The sequence below is a fragment of the Canis lupus genome, chromosome 2 (genome assembly GCF_011100685.1).
Source record: "Canis lupus familiaris isolate Mischka breed German Shepherd chromosome 2, alternate assembly UU_Cfam_GSD_1.0, whole genome shotgun sequence".
NCBI classification, from domain to species: Eukaryota; Metazoa; Chordata; class Mammalia; order Carnivora; family Canidae; genus Canis; species Canis lupus.
In genome coordinates, this window is record NC_049223.1 from 58,092,772 (window position 1) to 58,115,236 (window position 22,465).

At 58.0% G+C, this 22,465-nt stretch overlaps 1 protein-coding gene across 4 annotated transcripts in view; it reads right to left on the minus strand.

Moving 5' to 3' along the window:
- Window positions 1–21,000, minus strand: part of ADGRG1 (adhesion G protein-coupled receptor G1) — a 37,141-nt gene extending 16,141 nt beyond the window's left edge. Inside the window, exon 1 of one of the 4 annotated variants that reach the window (XM_038530951.1) lies at window positions 20,882–21,000. The gene's annotated coding sequence lies outside the window, so the exon portion shown is untranslated. Of the gene's footprint in view, window positions 1–2,989; window positions 3,135–3,559; window positions 3,713–13,810; window positions 13,963–20,881 lie in introns of those variants that run through there. The other 3 variants (XM_038530950.1, XM_038530952.1, XM_038530953.1) reach the window with 3 other exon arrangements.
- Window positions 21,001–22,465: the final 1,465 nt, after the last annotated feature.

The following is a 22,465-nucleotide window of genomic DNA, read 5'->3' on the forward strand; positions in this document are numbered from 1 at the left end:
CTAAGCTCCAGCTAGGTGACCATCCAAGCTAGAGGTTTTCCCCACAAGGGTGTTCTGGGATGGCTGGGGAAGCAGAGTGACTTCAGGTTTCAGGAATTCTACAATAAAGGAGAATAAAAAATTAACTAACTGCCTGCCCCCAGAGGCTGGCGGATGCCAAGGCCATGCCCACGCACTGCCTGGGGTGAGTCTCACATTCTTGCACCAGACTCGTTGGAGGGCCGTCCCCAGCAGCATGGCCGCATCGCCCTGTGGCTTCTGGTACAGCCAAGTCCATGGGCAACAATTCTGTGTACCCAGACGGGCCCTGGCCCTGCGGGAGACCGAGGAAGGGCAGAAGCAGAATGCTCTCGGCTAGGATGGAAGGAAGGGGTCGGTCTGTGTGAAAGGACTCAGTCCTCCCCAAGAGCCTTACCCAGAGCCACCCATCCTGAAGCCTGCTTTATCTGGCACCAGAACATTCACTTGAGGCCTCAGAGAGGCCAACGTAGAGTCACACAAGGAGAGGTGAGCCCGGGCTTGGGTGTTCCCCACTCCAAGCCTTTCCACACACTGGTCCTCCTCCCTGGGATGCCAGCCTTAAGACGTGGCCAATGCCCTGGGCCTCTGGCCTCCGCACCCTGCCTCTACTGCAGTTCCTGACACCACATGGTTGTGGGGAGGGGAACAGGATCTATCTGACCCAGCAGGAAGGACCCAGGAATCTGAGGAGAGAGAGGATGGCAGCTTCATTTAGAAAGTGTTCAATCTGTGCTGGCATCATGCAAAGCACTTTGCACAAATTACGATTCAGTCGTCACCATGGGTCTGGGGAGCAAATGCTATTATGACCCCTCAATTTAAAGAAAAGGAAATTAAAGTCTAGAGAGGTTAGGTGACGCCCAAGATCAAATAAGCAGCCAAGCCGGGACTCAGACCCAAGGCTGCCCAACCTCAAAGCTATGCTTTTTGTCATGGTGATCCCGGAGTCCTATCCCTTCTCTGGGACTGTCTCCTCATCTTTACCAAGTAGTAACTTTGCCAGAGCACTTTCTAAGAAGCATTAGTTCCCAAGTTAGAGAAATATTGCAGGCACTGCTTGGCCTTGTGTGTTAGCATGTCAAAGGCTCTGATAAGTCCAGCAGAAAGAAAATCCACAGAGCTTCCTTGCTTAGTTTCCCAGCCCACTGTGAGGGTGTGTCCTTTATAGCATGGGCACCTGTTACCAACACTAGAAACAAGCTCTCAAAAGTCTTGCCACCACCCAGATAATACAGCCGTCAGCACCTTCCCTCCCAGCTCCAGCCCTCCCTTCCCCTCAGAGGCCATTAGCTACCATGAGATGGGCTGCAGGAGCCATTTAGACTGTGATGTTCCCCAGGGCAACTCATCACCATCCTTGACATTTCCAGGCAAGAGGTCCCTAGGGAGCCCAAGGTATATGAGGCCCCATCCCACCTCCCTTCGGCCGGCGGTGGCCAGAGCAGCAGCTCTTGGGGGAAAGGGGCACTGCCAGCCTTGTCCCCAGGTTGGCCATTCCATTAAGTTCAGCCACAGCCAGCTGGGCCTTCAGCCTGTCCTCACACAGCTGGGACACTTAGAGGGTTGGAATTGAATGAGAGAGAGAGAGAGAGAGAGAGAGAGAGAGAGGGAGAGGGAGAGGGACAAAGGGAGAGGGACAGAGGGGGAGGGAGAGGGAGGGGAGGGGCAAGGAAAAGAGAAAGAAAGAGGCAACAGGAGCATGCCAGAGCTTTTAGAAGCAGAGAATCAAAGCCTCTTAGAATGTGAGACTGGATTATAGGGACTTGGAACCTAAAAGAGAAGAGATCAGAAAGGATCCCAGATCTGGCCCAGGCTGGGATTGGGCTCAGGCACCAGGGTTTCTCGGAAGCAGCGCAGGGTCTCTGGTGCCAGCTCCATGCTCCTGGCACAGTGTGAGTCCCCACCCCCCACCAACTCTCCCTGCAACCCTCTCCCCAGGGAGCTGCCAAGGCTGGGCTCCGGGACCCCAGGACACACAGCACCTGCCCAGAGAATGCAGCCTCCCAGAGTGGGGGTGACAGGAGTTAGATGTGCACAGCCCGGAACTAGCTCTGCAGCCAACTGGCCCTTGGAACTTTCGGCCAGCCTATCCCCTCTGAGACTTGGTTTCCTTCTGTGGATGACTATGATCCGTGTCCCCACCTGTCTTCTCTATAGGCCAGGCCTTAGGATGCTTCCAGGGAAAGGCAGGGCTTATGTCCGAGGTGGCAGCGAGGAGCAGCGTTGGGCCATCTCCTCCTCCTGGCCAGACTCTCTTCCCTCTCAAACCACACGCAGACTCAGCTGGCTGGCTGAAGTGTCCCTTCCCCATCTGTGCTCCTACTCTGCCCAAGGGCAGGCCTACAAGGTCAGCCCAGTTACCACCCTGCTCTGGGGGCTGCAGAGCAGCTACCCTGGACCTAGCCGAATGCCAGTCTTTGGAGTACAGGACCCTAGTTTTGTTGAGGTCAGCCACGAACTCTCCCTCTCTTTCTTCCTCTTCCCAGTCCCAGATCCCTGGCTGAGAGGCACACAGGGCACACAGCCAGGTGTCCTTCTCTAAGAATGCTGGGGGCCTGGGCAAGGCTGAGGCACCAGCCCCCTTCCAGGGCGGTGCAGTGGAGGCACAGACCAGGATCCCATTCTGCTCACTGAATACACAGCACCCCAGGGCCTCCCATTGCTATTCGCACCCCTGGAGGGCCGGTGTGCTCACCACCTCCAGTAACACAGCTAGAATTAAGCTCTTGGAAAATGCAAGACTCGAGTTTAAGCTCTTTACACAAAGGAACACACTTGCCCTCCCCCAAACCTTAAGAGAAGCGTGCCTTTATGCTCATTTAACAAAGAGGGAAACTGAGGCCCCTGGAAGTAGAGCTACCTGCTGGAGATGGCACAGCCAGAGAGTGGTGGACCCAAGATGCTACCCCAGGGCCCAGCTCCAGATCTGATGCTCTTGATTTTGCAGCCCGCTTCCCCTTGACTTTACCTGACTGCTAGAAGAGCCTTCTCTTTAAAAATTCACAGCAAAGATGCTTCCAGATGTGTCTCCCTGGGGTTCCAAATACCCTTTTGCTCAGAGCCCAGGGGACTCCCATGCCATGGCTCCTGCCAGCCTGGGGATGCAGCCTCCCAACACCTCTCAGAGGTTTATCTTTATTCACTGAGGGTGCAGCCCAAAGGCAGAAAATCGGTTTTTAGCTAGAGTGAGGCTGAAGGGAGTGGGGTGGAGCCCTAAGCCCCACCACTTCCTGCTGTGGCTGCTGTTTAGTTGATAAATCCCCCTTAGCATGGCATCTGTGCCTGTCCCAGAGCTCCTAGTGCCCCCTATCTCCACCTCCCACCCCCATCCATCAGCTCCCCTGGCAGTGCTGGGGAGAGAGGGGAGATGGGGGAGAAAGGATGGAGGGAAAGAAGAAAGAGAGAGAGAGGAAGGGAAAGGAAGAGAAAAGGAGCAGGGGAAGGGGAGGCAAGGGAGGAGAACGAGAAGAAGGGAAGGGGGGAAGCAGGACCAGGAGTGAGAGGGATGGAGGGAAGACGGGAGGAGGGGAAATCGTACCTGGACTCGTCCTTTGTGGCATCGAGTGCACTAGAAGTACATAAAGAGCGTGACCGAGGGAGCGAAGGGCTGCAGCCTGCTGGCGCGGGGATCAGGTTCTGGGGAGGAGGACTTTGAAGCCGAGCCACCCCGCCCCTACCCCCCCACTGGAGCTTCAAACAAAGCGGGCAGCCAGGGAAGACGACGAGCCCCAGCCACCAGTCTGGGAGAAGGGGCGCAGGTGACAGCAGCCCCTGGCAACCGTTTCCCTGGCAACTGTTGGCAGCTGCAGGAAGGGAACTACGTCACCGCCCGGCTCCGACCCAGCTCCGCACAAGCGCCCTAACTTGTCCGGTACCCAAGTCTCCCGACTCAGATGCTGGCCAGGCCCAGCCGGAGCCGGCAGGAGGGGCAGGGCTGAGGACCGTGGGTTACGGAGAGCAGTGAGGGCTACCTCCCTAAGCGGGTCAGCATCTGAGTCGGGAGACTTGGGTAGCAAATCCTTCAGGGCCCGGTGGGGCCACCCTTGTGGCCCAGGATGCCTGGCGTGGTCAGCTACATTTGCCCCTGGAGGCTGCCGGCCTGTGGCCCTGACCTCATCCCAGGCTGGACTCCCTCCACCCCTCATCACTGGCCCCCCCAGGTGCAGGATGTACACGTACATTCCCTAGAAGTGTCTCCGGGAGGCACCTGCTCCAAAAAGCTTTCCTAGGTAGCCACAGCACACCACGGATCTTCATTCTGAGTTATCCCTAGGGCTGGGGGTTCCCCCTGGCTTCCTTCCAGAGCATTCTCTGGGGGCCAAGAGTGGGTCAGACCCTCCCATCTGTGCTCCAGAGTAAGCACAGGAGTGTGGGAAGGGAAGAGAACACAGGCAAAGCTTCTGAAACCGATTCTTTGTGTTCTTTGTGCCAGGTGCTACCCTAGGCATTTTGGAGATGTATCCCTACCACTCTGCAAGGTCAGCCCTGTTGAAGCTAACTTACAGATAAGGAAACAGGCTCAGGGAACTGATGTGACTTTCTCAAGGCCACCCGGCTGGTAGGGTGGGCTGTGAACTTCAAGCCAAGATCTCTTCCAAGAGACATCAAGGCTAAATGTCCATCTGACGCTTGACTAGTCCTGCCCCCCCACCCCGATCCAGTGCACATCCAAACTTTTATTTGATCACCTCAAGTGACAGGGAGCTCACTTCCTTCCAAGAGGGCACATCCCTTTGGCCTCTAAAAAGTCCTTCAGAGCCATTCAAAGGGGAAAGGGCATCAAAGACATGGAGTGGTCCCCACGTGTCAGGGCAGGAAAGAGGATGCCCCCACTGGGGCCTGTGGCTCCAGACCAGCAGCAGATCAGGAGGCACGGTGGCGCTGCTCAGGGCACTAAGGGGCTAGGGTCTCAGCCAAGCAGCTATAAACACTTTCCCAGAACAAGTGGAGAACCCCCTCAGCAGTCGCACTCAAAGGCCCGGAGGGGCTTTGCGGTGGTTTCTGGCAGAGGCCATGGGAAAGGCAGCAGGGGCTTGGGGCCGGGGGACGCTGGGCCCATGCGCCCTCACACCTCCTCCCCCACCCATGGACCAGAGCCAGGAGGCAGCTGCAGTCAGGAGGCAGCTATTGTCTTGCTGCTGGCCCAGAGCTGTGTCCCCTTCGGGCACTATTTTTGGCCCTCCGGAGGAAGAGGAAAAGAAAGCAAAGAAAGGAGTTGCTGTTCTCAGTGGAACCTTTCCCCGGAAAGGATTCCAGGGCCTGCTGGGCCAGAGAAGCCAGTCACTGTGGGATCAGAAGCTTCTCTGCTTAAAAAGAGCTGGCAAGGGGCTGCAGTTCAGGGGAGCCAGGGGAGGGCGCAGACGGGGCCCCCCAGGGCCTTTACACACACATGGTGCTCACTAACCACAGTGACATGCAGAGAAACAGGCACAACATCACAGGTCCCACCCAACGCCACCCAGTACTTGTAATGACAAAAATACTTACTATCGCTCATAGGTCCTTGCTGCCCAGAGCCCAGTCTCGGCCAAAGACACTGACAATGCTCACGATACCGCCGAGCAGAGCGGAGTGCAGGACAGGCATGGGGAGGCTCATTTTATAAGTCAGCTGCCCAAATAGTGAGCCAGCGACCCCACACACCGCCACCGCCACCGCCACCGCCAGCCAGCCCCCCTCCCACCAACTCCAGCACACTAGCCTTCTTTCTATCCTCAGGACCTTTGCATGTGCTTCCCCTTCAACGTAGCACATTCTTTCCCAGGCCTGTTCCCTGACTGGTTTCTTCTCAGCCCTTATTTCAAATATGTCCTCCTCTAAGAAGCCATCCATGATTACCCAACCAAAATTACCCTCCCCTTGATCACCCTCTTCATGCCACCTTCTACCTTCACAGCACTTAACGCCGTCTGAAATGACCCTCCAATTTGCTTACTTGTTTTCCATTTCTCGACATTTACTACCCGGCTCACCACTGGTATCTCCTATATTAGCACCGTGCCTGGGCCACAGCAGATGCTCCATGACTGCTAAATACATGAATGAATGAGACAGAGTTGGGATTCTAATCCAGGCCAGGCAGGCTGCAAGCCTCTTCCCCACAGGAGCCAAATCCTGATGTTACACATCTGATCCAAAAGTCCACTTGAGGCAGAGGTTCCACCACTGAGCCATCCTGACTCCCCAGCCTCTGACTGGCTCAGGGGCATAAACATCTCTGTCAAGTGCTTGGCTAGAGAGTGACTCCCAAGACTGTACACAGCTTGAGAGTAGGAATAGGGCCCTAAATGCCAGCCTACCATTTCTTTCAATACACAGCTGCCTGTAAAGGCTCTGAAAAGTCCTGCAATGCAGAAGCCCAGGAACCCCAGCTTCCTAAATCACTGGGACCGCAGACAGACTTTCAAAGTTGCTAGATTAGATCATGTCTGAGATCTCATCTGAATCTGTGATCACTGAACCTTGGGTTTTCTCTTGCCACGAAGGCAAAGTTACTACTCCCAGGCCCCTCGACAGCCTACTCCTATGGTCCAGGGCTAAGAGGGGGCCCAAGGGGAGAATCTGCCATGAAGGTGGGTCTTATTCTCACTGCTGCAAATGTTTAACTTCCATCTGGATTCCCATGGGCTCCCCCAAGGTGGAGCAGGGAGGGGAAACTACATGTCTGTGGCCAGGGAGGACCCTGGGGTCTAGGAACCTGGGGATGGGCATATCCCAAGGGCCAGCATGCAGAGACTCACAAGGCAGCTGGTGCAGGGAAGGAGCACAAGAGCACAAACCATATGACGTGCACCAAACCTCCACAGTGCACGTGCCCGCCACTCTATGAGGGGGCACTATTATGCCCATTCTACCGCTGAGAAAACTGAGGCTCAGGGAGGAGAAGCTGCTTGCCCAGGGCTACACAGCTGGCAAGTGGACCCCAACCCAGTTCTGTACACTCCTTTGCCTGAGCTCTACCCCTGCTCTGGAATCTCCAGGACACGGAGAGGACGCGTAGCCACTCAAGGGAGGTGCGTAGGCAGGTCCACGAGGCTGCATGGCACCCAAGGCCTCACAGCCCAGGAACAGGGGCCGAGTCCCTTCAACCCTACAGCTATGGGTCTGCAAACACTCCCGCCTCCCTGGACGGCAGTTTCTGCGGCTTCCAGCCCTGTAGGAGAGAGAAACCAAGTGGGGGACCCAAGTCCCACCTCATCCCACTGAGATGGGACTCCCAGGCATGCTGACACCTGCTGTAGAGTCTGTTAGGAAGCTCTGGCTGTCCTCCCAACTGCAGCTAGTGCTCCCCAGCCTGGCTCCCCACGCCACCCCGCATCAGCCCAGGGTATCCTTGGGTCCCAGCCCAAGAGCTGGAGAACAGACTCTGCCCATCTGCTCTGGGGTGTGTGCATAGGTGGCAGAGTCCAAGAGGGTGTGGCAGGTGCAGACACAGATGTACGATAAATACAGCTTTGAGGAAGCGCATGAGGATTCCTTCTGGCCCTACCCACTGCTCACGGCTCTCTCGAGGCCCTGTCACATGCAGGTGTGTGGGAGGGGGAAGTGCCACGGGGTTAGGAACACCCCTACCCAGGCACAGGTCCATTGCATAAGGACAACAAGGGGCAACATCAGCTCCCTGATGATTTGAGGGTGGGTGTGCCCCCTTCTTGACCCCTCCATCACACCCTCCAGACTCACTCCCACCCCAATCCCCGTGTGCCTTCCGCCCAGCTCGTTGGATGATTAGGAGGCCAGTGGGAGCCTCCCAAAGATGCCACTGGATGACACTAATGATGGAAGCCTGCACACGGTGACAGGCAAGGCTATGGAGGCACCACCTGTACAACAAACATCACCTGACACCCTTAGGATCACCAGCAGGCTGGCTGCTTAGGGACTTCGTGCCTGGGAAGAACGTGGGACTGGGTGCCTCTCCCACTCAGGGCCAGAAGGAGCCATGAAGAACACTCCATGACACTCAAGTTCGAGCTACAATTGTTTGCCAAACCTAAACCCTTGCAGGGATGGGAAGCTCACTACCTCAGACGGAAGCAGCCATGTGTGGTGCCACGGGAAGAAACAGGTCCAGACCTGGGCTCAGGCCGCCACTACCACTGACAGGCCAGGAACTTGAGACCTGCTTCCTCATCCAGGAAATGAGGACAAGGATTTAAATCTTCAAGGCCAGCAGCACCCAAGACTGAATGAGGGTCTTTGTAGGCAGTGACTGTGTGTCCTGGGGGGTGGAGGGACTATGAGCCTCTCCAAGGGTTTGGCACACTCCCAGATGGTGACCCAGCCAGGGGAGCAGTAGGCAGAGGGTGCCAGGCCAAATGTGACTCAGTTGCCCCAGTTGGCCCCGTGGGATTCACCCCTCACATTTGTCACCATGAAGACAGGTGGGCCTGGGCAGTTGTCCCCACGGCCACAGGGTCAGAGACCCAAGGTGCTAACCACAGAGCCCATCTTGAGAGCCATACTTGGCCAGGGACTCAGAGGGGGTCGGCCACCTAGTGCAGGCAAGGAGCCAAGTAGCCAAGGGATCTCAGCCAAGCAGAGAAGTAACCACAGAGTGCTGCCCGAGGAAACAAGCCCAACTTGATCTCAGGCCTCCCATGGTAGGCCCAAGACAATGTCCAAGAGGGTCAGGCCTTGGGTCACAGAGAGGAGCGGGAGGGAGCCCTACTCTTGAAAGGGTCATGCCAGCAGATCAAGATTCCCCTGGATGGCAGTGTCCAAGGGCCCCACGTGCTCTCCGGGGCCTGGTGCCTTTCCCAACAACGTCATGGGAGCACAAGGCTAATGCTCCTGGATAAACTCACTGTTGCATCCTGAGGTCTCAGTGGTGTCCCAGATCATTGGCAATGACAATATCACTTACTGAGTGTGCCAGGCTCTACACTCAGCACTTAAAATGTAGTGGGCTCATGTAACCTTCTCAAGAGACCATCACCATCCTCGTTTTAAAGATGAGGAAGGGGATCCCTGGGTGGCGCAGCGGTTTGGCGCCTGCCTTTGGCCCAGGGCACGATCCTGGAGACCCAGGATCGAATCCCACATCAGGCTCCCGGTGCATGGAGTCTGCTTCTCCCTCTGCCTATGTCTCTGCCTCTCTCTCTCTCTCTGTGACTATCATAAATAAATAAAAATTTAAAAAAAAAATTAAAAAAAAATAAAAAAATTTAAAAAAAAAAAAATAAATAAATAAAGATGAGGAAAACAAGGCACAGAGAGGCTAATACACCTGTCCAAGTTCACACAGTTGATGGAGCCGGGACAGAACCAGGCAGCCCCAGAGCCACCACCTTGGGCGGCCTCTCCCAGAAGGACAGCTCCACTGGGTGATGGAAGAGCAAAGGTCTGGGACAGCTCGGCGTGGGGCATTTCTGCCCATGGGGCCCTAAGTCAACAGCCGTCTCAGCTAATCCCCACAGGGTCTCAGAGAGATATTAGAGACTTAGGTATCTTCATCCCCATTTTATAGCCTAAGTAATGAGGCTCTGAGAGCTTGAGCTGCTCGTTCAAGGTCATCTTTCAGGATTTGAACCTAGCTCTAACTTAGCCACCATGTGACCCTGAAGATAAAATCTTCCGTCTGGGTTTAGGGAAGACCTCTAAAAGCTGCGCAATGGGCTAAGCACACATTTTGCACCCAGGGGCTACTCCAGATTCCAGCAACCACCCAGCCCAGGGGTGGTACTCTCATCTCCGTGTAGAGAAGACGTCGAGGTCCAGGCAGGCTACAAGCTTGGGCCCCTGTGGCCGTCTGCTTGAAAGTCAAAGCCAGAGCTTCTGGGCAGGGGGGTGATGTGTGGGCAATGGCCGGAGGAGAGGGCACAGAGGTCTCAGAGATGGCTCGAGTCTCTCATTGTTACCCATCTGGAGTTAGCGTAAGTAGCCCTGAGCCCGGGGAGCCAGGCCGGAGCCATTAGCCGCAGAGCCGCCAGCCTTGCAGGGAGCCAAGCAGGCCTGGCTTCTAGACAGCGAGGCCTCAGCCCCCAAGGCCACCTCCCTGTCACGTAGAGCCCTGTCCAGCGATGCCTAGAAGCTCTGCCAGCTTCCCTGGGGCTCAGCCTTTATCTCTGCCGCCTGGAACTGCCACAAGTACCACAAACTGTCTGAGCCTGAGTCTGCAGCAGCTCAGAAGCCCAATGCCCACCCCACTGACCTTCCCACCAAAGCACAAGTCAGGAGGGAGGGGGAAGGGGTAGGTCCTGCCGGAGCCCAGGTGGCCCCAGCTCTCCCCAGGGGGGAAGCAGGATGAAGGCCCCCCCGCCCCCACCCCAGCACCCTGGGTTGTTACTAGCTGTCTCTGGGACCAAGTGCCTCCACCCACCCGATGCGGAGATCTCAGGATAAAGGCTAACGTCCATCTGTCAGTCCGTCCCTCCGTGGGCCAGGGCTGCTCCAAACACTCTCCTGCATTAACTCCTTAGTGTTCACAACAGCCCTCCGACGTGGACACTGGTGTTACCCACTTTGTCCAGATGAGGAAACCGAGGCTGGCGCCCACACTCACGCCACCAGAGAGGAACACAGCCAGGGCTCTCCCCAGGCAGACCCGCCTTGCTATCCCTGTAGGTCCTGACACCCCGGCAGAGCGTGGGCTTGGGTTTGAGACAAGGGCACATGCTCTCCGGTGCCCAGAACAGAACCCGGCCCAACCCAGGAACACCCCGCCCCCCGACTGAGGGGGCCAGGGGAGCACAGCAGACAAGATCTGAGACTCTAGAGCCCCAAAGACAAGCAGTTGGTCACTGGTGAGCCTCCCGAGCCCCAGTGTCCTCATCTCTCAAGTGGCCACAGCAGGAGCACCCGCCTGGCAGGAATGAAGGGGTGTGCAAGGCACTGAGCCCAGGGCCCGCCAGGGTCTGAGGCCAGGGGAGGCCCAGGACGTTCTAGCTCAGGCCGAGCCTCCAGGGAGCCAGAGAGAGTCTGGGGCCGGAGGGGCCTGGCCAGGTGCCTCGGCCCACCTATGCCAGGGCAGGCTGGCACCGGGCAGGACCCCCAAACTGTGCGTCTCAAGCTCCTCCCACACCCCCGGCCCCTCCCCTCTCCCCAGCAGTCCAAGCCTCACCCCAGAATCTGCAGGGCTCCCCGAGGGCCTCAAGGAACACCCGGTGAGGCTTGAGGACCCGACTGTGGAGGGCTAGCCTGGAGAGGTGGGGCCTGGCCGCCCCTCCCCTCTGTTGAGGGGCCCCTTTGTGCCAGGCCTGCCCCCTCCCCACCTGCCATCTGCCTGGTCTCTAGGCCCCTGGTTCCCTGAATGCTGGGTTTGCTCACGTGATGCCCCCCATCTGCTGAGAGTCAGAAGGCAGGGTCTGGGGGTGCCGGCCCGCTCAGGCTCCGGGTCGGGGGAGGGGTGGCGCTGGGGCCTGGGGCCGTGCTGCCACATTTCCCCACCTCCCTACCTGCACCCCCGATGCCCCCACTGCCTCCCCCACGCCCTCCCCCAGAGCCCTGCCCCTGCCTCCTCACCCCTGCCATGTAGAAGCCCACCTGTACCTGCATCCCTGGAAGGGGCTCCTCAGCCACCCCCACACGCAGCCCTAGCTGAGGTCAGAGACCTGTGGCCTGGCTCAGCTGGAGTGTGGTCCATGTGGCCCCCTGCATGGCTGTGCCTGCCTCCCCTCCTGTCTTTGCCATGCCGGGCCCGCGAGGAAGGCCATCCTGAAGGCAGGCACACACAGACCCTGCCTCTTTAATCGGCCATCCCTCTGGCAGGGCGGCCACCACCCCTCTGTCCCCACAGCTGTGAAGCTGCCTCCCAAGCACAAGCGATGAGCTCCACAGCCTAGGCTTCGGGCAGCCAGGCCACCCGGCATCACAGCCCACCCCTCACCTCCCCATCCTGTCAGGGTCACAGCCAGGGCACCCAGCCCCCACCCAGCACCCATCTGACCTGGCTGCTGGCCACAATGCCACTCCTCCTCCTGCAGAGCATATTGGTACCTGCCAGCCTGGCAATCCAGGCCATATAAAGTGACCTGTGGCAGGTCTCCAGTGCCATCACCTGCCCCACTTACTGGCTCTCATCATTCCCAAACCTTTTTCATGCGGTTGCCTCTGCCCAAAATAGCCCCCACCCAATCCTCATACATGCGCATCAACCTTTTTACCCCTCCTCACCTGGCTCCAAGTCCAGCCAGGTCCTCCCAGCTCAGAAAGTTCTCTTCCCCTCTACTAGCAAATTATGTCACTCCTCAGCCTCAGATCCTCACTGTCTTGTTTATCTGTCTCCCTGACAAGACAAGGAGGTGTCACAGCCAGGCTGACCAGTGGCCCAGAGCACTGAAGCCAGCAACAACAGTGCATGCAGCCGGCCTAGCACAGCCTCTCCCCCACAGACCATGCCCGGAGTGGTGTGCTTTACAAGCTGACACTCTTGGGGTTAAGCCCCAAGACCACAGGAGGCAGGGCAGGTATCATAACCCCTACATATCCATTTAGCAGCTGGAACAACTGAGGCCCAGAGAGAGAAGCAAGGCAAGGTGCTCTGACTGAGGTGGGTCTATATCTCAGATCCCCAGGGTCCCTGAAACAAAGGCAGATTAGGTCTGGCCCCAAAATTAGTCCAACCTCTAGACCTTGGCAGGAAAGTTCCCACAGGACCCTGGCCTGGGCTCTGGGGAGCCAACTCAGCAGCTGGTAGCTCTCAAGGGCAGGAGAGGCTTCTTACTCTGTCTCCAACCCTAAGAAAGCAGCTCTGCCCTCAGAGTACCCACGGTGAGGGGGTGGGGGGCTTGGCTCAGAGTCTGGACCACTCATGAGTTCTAAGACACCTTAATTGTCTCACTCTCTGCCCCCACCCCACCCCATCAGGCACACAGAAGGCACTCAAAAAATGTCACATGAATAATTTCCTTGGCCCTCAAGAGCCACAAGGGCTCTTCCGACCCACCCCACCTATGCTAGGCCAGAGCTGCTACAGACAGGATGGAAGTTGGGGTGAGGTGAGAGGTGCCCATCTCAATACATGTCCCCCAACCCTCCTCAGTAAAATGAGCACCAGGCCCTCCTGTGGGGCCACGGGAGACCCCAGCTCAGCCTCACAGGAAGGAGGTTTGGTGGGGAAGAGGGGAGAACAGGAACCAGTAGATGCCCCTCACTGGAACAGGGTGGGTGCTGCAGTAGCACCTGGGGAGAAATTCTATGAGTGCAACCCAATGGAAGCACTGGGACCTGGTGGTTAGCGGGCAGGGGGCTCCAGGCGCAGCTTCTGCTTCCCCATCAGTCTGCCTCTAGTTTCCAGAACTGTCTCTGAGACCCCACAGCTGAGACCACCTCCTACCAAAAGTGGCCTATGTCATGGGAGTCAGACTGCCCCTGGCTCACTTGGGCACCTGGCACCCACACTGGGCATCTGTGGGCAAAGCTGTCCTCAAAAGCACAGTCCTCTGCCAGGGACCCTGGCCCTTCATCCCTAGACTTGATGCATGACCTTGGGTAAGCCACCTGGGAGCCTCCATTCTCCCACCTATGCAGTGGGAGCAGCAGTGGGAAGTGACCTCACAGACCAGAGAGCAGAGCCCAGCTTGCCGGACCTGGGGACTATACCACTCTGCTCCTCAGTTTCTCTTGCTAACAAATGACTAGCGCTCAGAGGGTCCATCCTCTGGCGCCGCGACCCCTTTGAGACACCTCCCTGTCCATCCACCGCCGACTCTGGAGACCCCCGCACAGCAGTGTTTATCCAGCCTGGCTGCCGCCAAGAGACCTCCCAATTCCCGGTTCACCAGCACCCCACCCTCCGCCACACACCCCACCCCTCCTCCCTCCCGCCGGCACACCCTCGATCTGGTACCTGGTGCCGGTGGAAGGTCCTGTGCGGGGCCAGGCGGCTGGCAGGCCTTTGCCCCCAGCCGGGGTCGCTGCCCCCAGCCGGCGCGCTGGCGAGCGTGGGAGGCGCGAGCGGGCAGGAGCTGCGGAGGCCGGAGGAGGCCGGCGGCGAGGCGGCTGCGGCGGGTGTGTTGGGGGGACGCCCCCCGCCTGCCCCAGCCGGGCTCCTCCCTCTTCCCTAGCTTGGCTGGGATGACGGGACCTTACGTGAGTCACGGATTTCTCATAGTGGGAGGGGGGCAGGGCCGAGGGAGCTCTGGCGGTGACCCTGGGGGATGCCCATGACTCAGCGCTGGGCAAGGGGGCGCCTGGCCTCACCACCCATCGGCGGGCAGGTGCCCGGCTTCAGGCACAGACAGCCCCGCTGGGGATACCCTGCCTCCCCGCCCTCCATCTGCTGCTTTCCGCCCGGGGCTCTTCTCCCCAAAGTTCCCGCAGAGAAGCCAGGGTTGCCATGGCGACGGGCCCCCACAGATGCTGCCCGCCCCCCCCCCCAAGGCCCAGGCGACAACTGCCCCTTCCTGAAGGAGAGTCTAGGCTCCTTGGCAGCAGACAGGAGCCGCCGCTGACCGGCAGAGCGGAAAGCCCTGGAAGGGCCGGGAGTGGGGGTGGGGGGGCGGGGTGTCAAGTGGTTTGGCATGTGGCCAGCCGGGCCATGCACAGCTGACCACCTTGAGCCCTCCTTGAGCCCTCCTTGAGCCTCAGCTGCCACAGCCAAGGGACCCATCATCATGTTCCCTAAGTTTCAACATTCTAGGACTTCAGTTCTAGATTCTGAGGCCCTAGAGGTACATCTACTGGGCCAAAGGGGAAACTGAGGCCCGGGTGAAAAAGAACCATTCCTGGTGCCTCCAAAAGCTCAAAACGAGACACTTGGAAATGGCCTGATGCCCGCATTCTCTTCCGGCTGCTGGCCTCTGTCAGCAGCTCCCTCCCACTGCTAAGACTCATAACCACCCTGGGAGTCGGGAAGCGCCACAAGGCTCATGCTCAGGGCCCGCCCTGCAGAGCTGGAACTCCCTGCCTTCCCTCATCCCTACCCAATTCCCAAGTCAAGGTGCCATAGGAATTTCACAATATAATGAGGGTAAGTGATGACAGCAACAATAATAACAATAATGATGACATTTACTGACCATTTACTGCATCCCAGAATCTTCCCTCCCACCATCACCGCAGCAGCACAGGACAGTGATGAGGAGGAAAACATGTTGCACAGGCCAGTGCCCGGCACATGATGAGTCCTCAACAAATATTCGCCGTGAATGTGGTGACAGAGAAGGGAGAGCACAAGGTGGAGAAATGCAGCTCAGAGGAGGGAATTCACTTGCCCAAGGTCACACAGTTGGCAAGTGTCAGAGTTGGGATGGAGGCCCAGACGGTCTGGCTCCACATGGCTCTCCTGATCACTCATGAATCCAGCCTCCCCAGACCTCTGGCATGGGGTCTGGACACAACAGATGCTCAGGGCCTATACACCCCTTCTCTCGTGCAGGGATCTGCATTCTAGTAAAGGGACCTGGGAAAGTGCCCTGATGCAACAGGAATGGAAGCAGTCTAAGAGGCCAGGAATCCGCTGTGGGTGAGGTGTACCCCTCATCTGCCTGCACAGATCAAGGGAGGAGGAAGGCAACAAAGCTGATGGTGAGGTGCAGGAAGGCCCCCTGGCCAGAGCTGCCAGTAAGCAGTGCTGTGCCCTCCAAGCTATCAGCCCCCCGGGAGGCTGTGGTCGATGCCCTCAGCAGACAGGCACTATGGGTGCTTGGCCTTCATGTGGCTCATTGTTCTCTCCCGGGTCACCGTGGGCACTTGCTCATTGCCAGGGCTGGAGGGGCCAGTTCATGCAGAGGGGTGAGGGTGGCAGGGACAGCTAGGAAACAAGGGAGTGGAAGTGAGTTATCCAAGGATGTGGAGTCCCGGACATGCAGTGTCTCTGAGCAAGTACTACCTCTGAGCCTCAGTTTCTCCAAGATGAGTCCCTCAGGGCCAGGCCAGCTGGTAGCTGGGGCAGCCTCAGCTGTTCCCCCAGGTCCAAGCCAGCAGGAAGCAGTCCCCCCGGCACACACCCCCCACAGAGGGTGCAGACCAGCAGGATGCAGGAGGACTGTTGGAGGCATACTCTCTCTGCAGATGGCAGGGGCACCCCAAGCTGGACCTCTGAGCAAGGGACACAGAATCTGAGCCAGCTGCCACTCAGGCCATGCCAGAAAGGCCTATGTGGTGGATTGGCCAGGGCAGGAGAGAGCTTGCCGAGCTCTGCCTGCCCGGTCACCATCAGGCTTCTCGGAGACCTGCTCTGTGCTGGGCGCTGTGCCAGGCTCCAGGGCAGGGGTAGACAGCAGGCCCACCTGGCCCTCAGTCTGGCTCACATCAGGGTGACACTAAGAGTCAGTTATTGACACTGCAGAGTTCCCAGAGTGCTCTGGGGGTCAAAAATGAGAAACCCCATAAATTCGTATTAATCACAATAGTACCTATTATTAGTACTAATAACAGCACTGATAAGAGATGCTGTGTCCATGGGGCTTACTGTGCAAGATGCTCTGTTTTATGTGGATTGTTCTCATTTCATTCCCCAAAACCTGTGGGCTGGGTCCCACTGGTATTTTGGAGACACAAAGGAATTCAGCAAGAGAATCCTGGTTTGGACTCTAGGGGCTGACGCCAGTCATGTGGATGAGCTGGGTGGAGGGGAAGTCCAGTGGGGCACTGGGGGACATAGAGACAGGGGGAGGAGGAAAGACTTTGGTCCAAGAAACCCGAAGCAGGGCAAGGACCCCTACCCCACATGTGAAGGCCAGGGGGATGAAGAGATATCTGGGAGGCAAGGAAGAGGCTGCCCTTAGGGACAGGGGATTGGGGGTGTCCCTGTGACGTGTGGGGGAGCCTTCTAACAGTCCACTGGAAACATTGCTGGAGCTTAGCGATGAAAGGCTGAGGTCCCCAGAGCCGGGAGGAAGTCACATGCATTACCGGCCAGTGACAAGCCAGAGGCAGGGTGGGGAGTGCTGAAAGGGGAAGGTGCAAAAGGGTTTTCATTTTAAGGGATGGAAGAGCAACTGGAAGCCTGGGCTCTGGGCCCAGGCCAACTGGCTCTCCTGCAGCTCTGCCAGCTGGGTGACTCAGGCGCTGTCTCCCCAGCCATCCACCTTCTCCCCTATCAAGTGGAGAAAACGCCAACACCACAGATAATAATTAATGAGGTCACATGCATAAAGCTCACAGCCTGGGCACGAGTGAGTGCCCCTGATGTACTTGCAAGAGCTCTGCTATTCAGAACAGTCTGAACATGAAACAGAAACAGGACTGCCGGGCAGGTGGGAGCAGATCTGCAACCACACATGGCCCCCAGGACAGGGTAAGAGGACAGAGCTCCATGGGCCCCGCTGTCACAGAGCTGGGGGGAGAGGCCTTTCCCTTCTCCACCTCTCAACCCCCACCCAGGGCACTGTGAGCCAGGCTTGCAGACAGTGAAGAGCTGTGCCTACCTGCAGGAAGGGTCACAGGCAACCATTGCCTGCTTGGAGGTCGGTTTTTATTGGACAAAAGGACTTCAAATCCAGACTTGTCCCTTTGCCTTATAAAGTGGCCTCATAAAGCATCAAGCACCCCATCTGGCACACAGTAGTCAACAAACATTGGCCAATGTCGCTGCAGTTATCATAAAGTCAACACCGATGGGGCATCTAGGTGGCTCAGTGGTTGAGTGTCTGCCTTTGGCTCAGGTCATGATCCCGGGGTCCTAGGATCGAGTCCTGCATCAGGCTCCCTGTAGGGAGCCTGCTTCTCCCTCTGTCTTTGTCTTTGTGTCTGTGTCTCTCATGAATAAATAAATAAAATATTAAAAAAAAAAAAAGTCAACACAGATGCCAAAGGTCTGGCACTCCACCATTTGCAAAGGCCTCTCACATCCAGCATCTCCTCTACAAGAGAATGATGATTGTTCCCATTTAACAGAGATGAAAACTGAGGCTGAGAAAGAGAAGTTTCCCAAAGCCTCACAGTACGTCAGTACCAGAGCCAGGACTTGAACCTGGGTCCTGGGATCCAGACCACATGCTTTGCAGCCGGTTCTCCCAGACACTTTCCTGTTTGTTCCCGTGGGAAAGCCTCCTGGCCACAGGCGCGGGGGCAGCTGTAGCCTCATGATAACACCACCTCCCGTCACAGCCGCCCCAGGGCCCAGCATGGATGGCATTGCCCATGTGACTCAGCCACTCTCACAAAGGGAGCTGTGTGCCCTGTGCCTGCCTCCCCCACCCACCGTTCTTCCCCCAGCTGGAGAAGGAACAGGGAGCCTGACATACCTAAGACTTGGGAGAGCATGGGGCACCGTGGGCCGTTAAAATGGACAAGTCTAATGGAGATTCAAGCCCAGGCTTGGGGTACAAGAGGTTAGTGCCAACTGCAAGGATAGACTGCAAGGCCAGGCAAACAGGAGGGCAGAGACCGTGCAGGTCCATCCCCGTTTTTTTGAGACCTTATTAGGAGCTCCAAGAACAGACTGGATCCAGTTGGCTCCCTTGAGGGTGGAGCTGAGCGGGTGCCCAGCCCACATTCACCTGCCTCAGATTTCAAAAGCTCTGGAGCTTGTGGTCAGGGAAAAGACACTCCCCAATTGCCTCTACACCTGTCCCAGCACTGCTTTCTCTCCACCCCTTCCCCCTTAAGGTCTGAGACTCATGGCTCATGCACCCCTATTGAGTGCTGTGTGCCAGGCAAGTGACTTTCGTTTCTCCCCCATGATTCTGCCAAGGAGGCTTTGTCCCATTTGAGGGGGGAGGAAACTGAGGGTCAGAGAGGGAGGGGAGCCAGCCCAAGGTCGCACAGGATTTGAGCCAGAATTTAACTTCAAGGTCCCCTGAAACTCCCTAGTGCCTTCTTCCTAGTCCCAGTGGCATCTTGACCTCATACAAACAAGAAGTGGCCTTGGGCCCAGCACAGACAGGCAGGCAGGCAGACATCCCCCCTGTTCCTATCCTGCTGGGAGGAGGCCACTACAGAATGCAGGTCCTCACAGGGGTCGGGCTGGCTGGGATCCAAGGATCACCCCTGCTGACCTCCTCAGGAGGTAGGCACACCTGGGTGCCCAGCTGCCTGAGACAGAAGGTAGACAGAGCTGCCGCCCCCTCTTTCCCAGCATGACGGAATGTCTGACCTCAGCCCAGCCCCTGACGGCGGCACTTGGCAGGAGGCTTGACTCCAGCCAGAACAGGCCTGGAAGGTCATTCTGGCCACGTTCTTGCCTCTCAGCCGTTAGAAGCCCCCCCCCCCCCCCCCCGAGCCCAGGGCAAGGATGGGCTCTCCCAAGATGAACCAGAAGCTCTGTCCCCACACCCAGGTCCATGCCGGCCAGCCTGGGCCACTCTTGCCACAGGAAACAAGTGCAGGGACGGGCATCTAGAGGCCTGGGTTCCTCAGGGGAGGCCCTAGCCATTGGTAAACATCAGGCCCCCCTTCGTAGCTCAGGGGGTTGGAGCTAGGTGGGCTGGGCGCTGTCTTCCCACTTGGCCTCTGGCGCCAGCAGGACAGCCCTTCCTCAGAGTGACAGTGGGGAGGGACCACTCCTCCCAAGGGGATCCCGGGTGGGGGAGACCCACTGACTGGGAGACTCCAAACTGCCCTTTGCCCCACTTAGACTCCTCCCAGCATGGTCCCAAAGTCCTTCAAATAGCACCGCAGGGGACCTGACACCACATTGTCCAGCTCTGACTGCCATAGTGTCCCCAGAGCCTAGGGTCTCGGCTTTGGCAGCTGCCGTGTGGCCCACCCCTATTCCTCCACACACACCTCTCGGCGCCCCGCACAGAGCCGTGTGAAGGTGCTGGCCGCCGGAGGCCCACCTGGGCAGAAAGAGGGAGCCTGTTTCCTCACCTGGAACTCCAGCTGCTACCAGTTCTCTTTTTAGCAAAAGAAAGAGCTGGAACTGGACATATTTTGTGGAAAGCCCCAGAGCACCCAGCCTCCTGCCCCGGGAGACACCCCACAACACCCCCCAGAAGCACTGCCTTCTGCACACGCCTGTCTGTCCCAGGAGTCAGGCAGCCGCCGGGGTGTCCCCCTAAGTGCGGGGGCACAGATGGCACAGGAGGCGTAATGGAGCAGCCGCGAGGGCCACTCATTAGCAAGGGCTGTCTAATTAACAGAGGGAACGTGGGGGGCCCATTTTGCTGCCCACACTCCCCGAGGGAGCCAGGCTGGTGGGGCAGAGCTGGCCAGACGCCAGGGCCCTCCCGGCGGCAGGCGCCCACTTGGGGCTGGCTGGCACGTGGGGCTGGAGGACCAGCAGTGTGGGGGCGGGGGGAGCCCGTGCAGCCCGGCTCTGTTTTCACACCAAGGCCCTCGCCCAGCCCCCTCGGGGTACAGACAGGGACACCAGCCAGGGATGGAAGCTCCTGGCCCTGGAGCCCTGGAGGGACAGGCAGGGCTGGGTCTTCTCCTCCGTGATGGCTCTCCCGGTGTCCTCAGCCACCACAGGACTGTCATCACAGGCAGAGTCCTGTGCTGGCCAGACAGGGCAGGCGTGCCCCCAGGCCTGGGCCCTGTCCCCTCCGCTCAGCTGACCAGGGCAGGCTGCCTTTCTCTTCCTTGTCAGGACAAACAGCCTGGGCCAACCTGCTCCCAAACCGGTTTCCCCTGGGATAACAGGAGGAAACAGGCTCTAGGTGCTGGGGGTCGAAACTGGTGGAGGCACCTGGGGCATGTCTCCTGCCTTCCCATCCAAACACTGGGGCTCACAGCCTCACCTTGGTCCTCAACCATACATAGCACCCACCTGCCCCAACTCCACCAAAACGACTACCGTGTTAGTGCGCCCCACCCACGCTCAGAGCAGCAACGGAACCCCAGGACACCCAGGGCCTCCAAATCAGCCCAGAACCCCAAGCAGACCAAGGGCCAGGCCTCCCACATGCCCTCAGGGCGTTGAACTAGACCTGAGAGCCTGCCAGGGTCAAGTGGGCCACGCTGGGAGTCAAACTTTGCTAAATTTTCCTGCCCCGTCCTCCACCATAAACAGGGAGCAGCGGCTTCTTACCTCCGAGTCTGGGTAGACCCCTGGTCGGACTGTCTCCTCCCCTCTACCTCCTCCCAGGGCGCACGGGCACCCAGTCTGAGCTTGTCTGGGCAGGCCGCCCCAGGTAAGGCTCCGCCTGCCTGTCGAGCCATTTCCTGCTGGCTGCCACCTCCCCTCCCATTCCTGGATTTCTCTGCAGGGGCTGCCCTGGCCACTTGGGTGCTGAGTACCCCTTGCCTCAGTCCTCCATGGGATGTTAGCACCTCTGCCAAATGCATGGGCTGCTGGTCCACCCGTGGGCCCTGGATGAGCCTGGAGGAGTCCCTGTTGGAGGTACTGCCCCATATTCCCTCCTGCCGCCTCCCTGAGTTCAGGCCCCACCTGAAGCCTGGGCCCAGGCTTACCTGCTTAGAGGAAAAATAAGTCAGCAGCCCACACCTGGCTGGAGGCTGGCAGTAAAGGGACTGCAGGTGGATGGAGAATGGGGCACCCAGTCTCTACTCTCAGAACATCCAGCCTCCTGCAGGACACAAAGCAGGAACTAAGACAAAAGGACAGGAAGGGGAGCTTCTTCCTCAGGAGGGATTGGGGCAGCTGCTCCAGGTACCCCAGGTGGCGCAGAGGCAAGTGGTCCAGGCAGGCCCTGCCCCACCCAAGAGGCTCCCATGGGGTCCCTGGGCACACCCCATCCAGCCTCCTGGATCACTGGCCTCCAGCCTGGTGCCTGGCCAGCCTCTGCCCAGACCCTTTGGTCTCACCTCAGACCAGTAGTTCTCCAAGCCGGGTCTTTTCAAAGTTCTCACAGTCAGGAACCCTCTCCCCCAGGCGTCTTATGATTCCACCCCGTACCCCCAGTATCCCCAGTATTGAGGCCCAAAACATCACTTCTTCCAAGAGGCCGTCCAGGCATGGATTCATTCAACAAAGTCTATATCCTTTATTTTTTTTTTAATTTTTATTTATTTATGATAGTCACAGAGAGAGAGAGAGAAGCAGAGACACAGGCAGAGGGAGAAGCAGGCTCCATGCACCGGGAGCCCGACGTGGGATTCGATCCCGGGTCTCCAGGATCGCGCCCTGGGCCAAAGGCAGGCGCCAAACCGCTGCGCCACCAGGGATCCCCAAAGTCTATATCCTGTGCCCTGAGAGCCTTCCCTCGCCTCTCCCCACCCCATGTATACCTCCCACAGGCTCCTGGGCACCCCCTTACCTGGGACCCATTTCCAGGGTCAGAATTCTTCCCTTCTTATCTGTGTGCCTGCCAAATCACCAAACCCAAGCCCCAGCACAGGGCCTGGGGCAAAGAAATTCTGGGTGACTGGTGGGTGACGGAGGAAATGTGGGGAGATGAAATGGTTGATGGGCAGGTGGGAAGCCAGACAGGTGATGGACTTGGCCACACATTTAGCACATGCTTATTGAGGGCAATAAGCATGTGCTAAATTGAGGGCATGCTTATTGCATGCTGGGCAATAGGAGCTATAGCAGTGAACAGAACGCAAAAATCTCTGCTCTCTTAGAGCTGGAGAGGGAGATAGAGAATTAATTAATAAGCCAATAAATATGAACTACATCCGGTGGTAAGAACTATGGAGCAACGTCAAA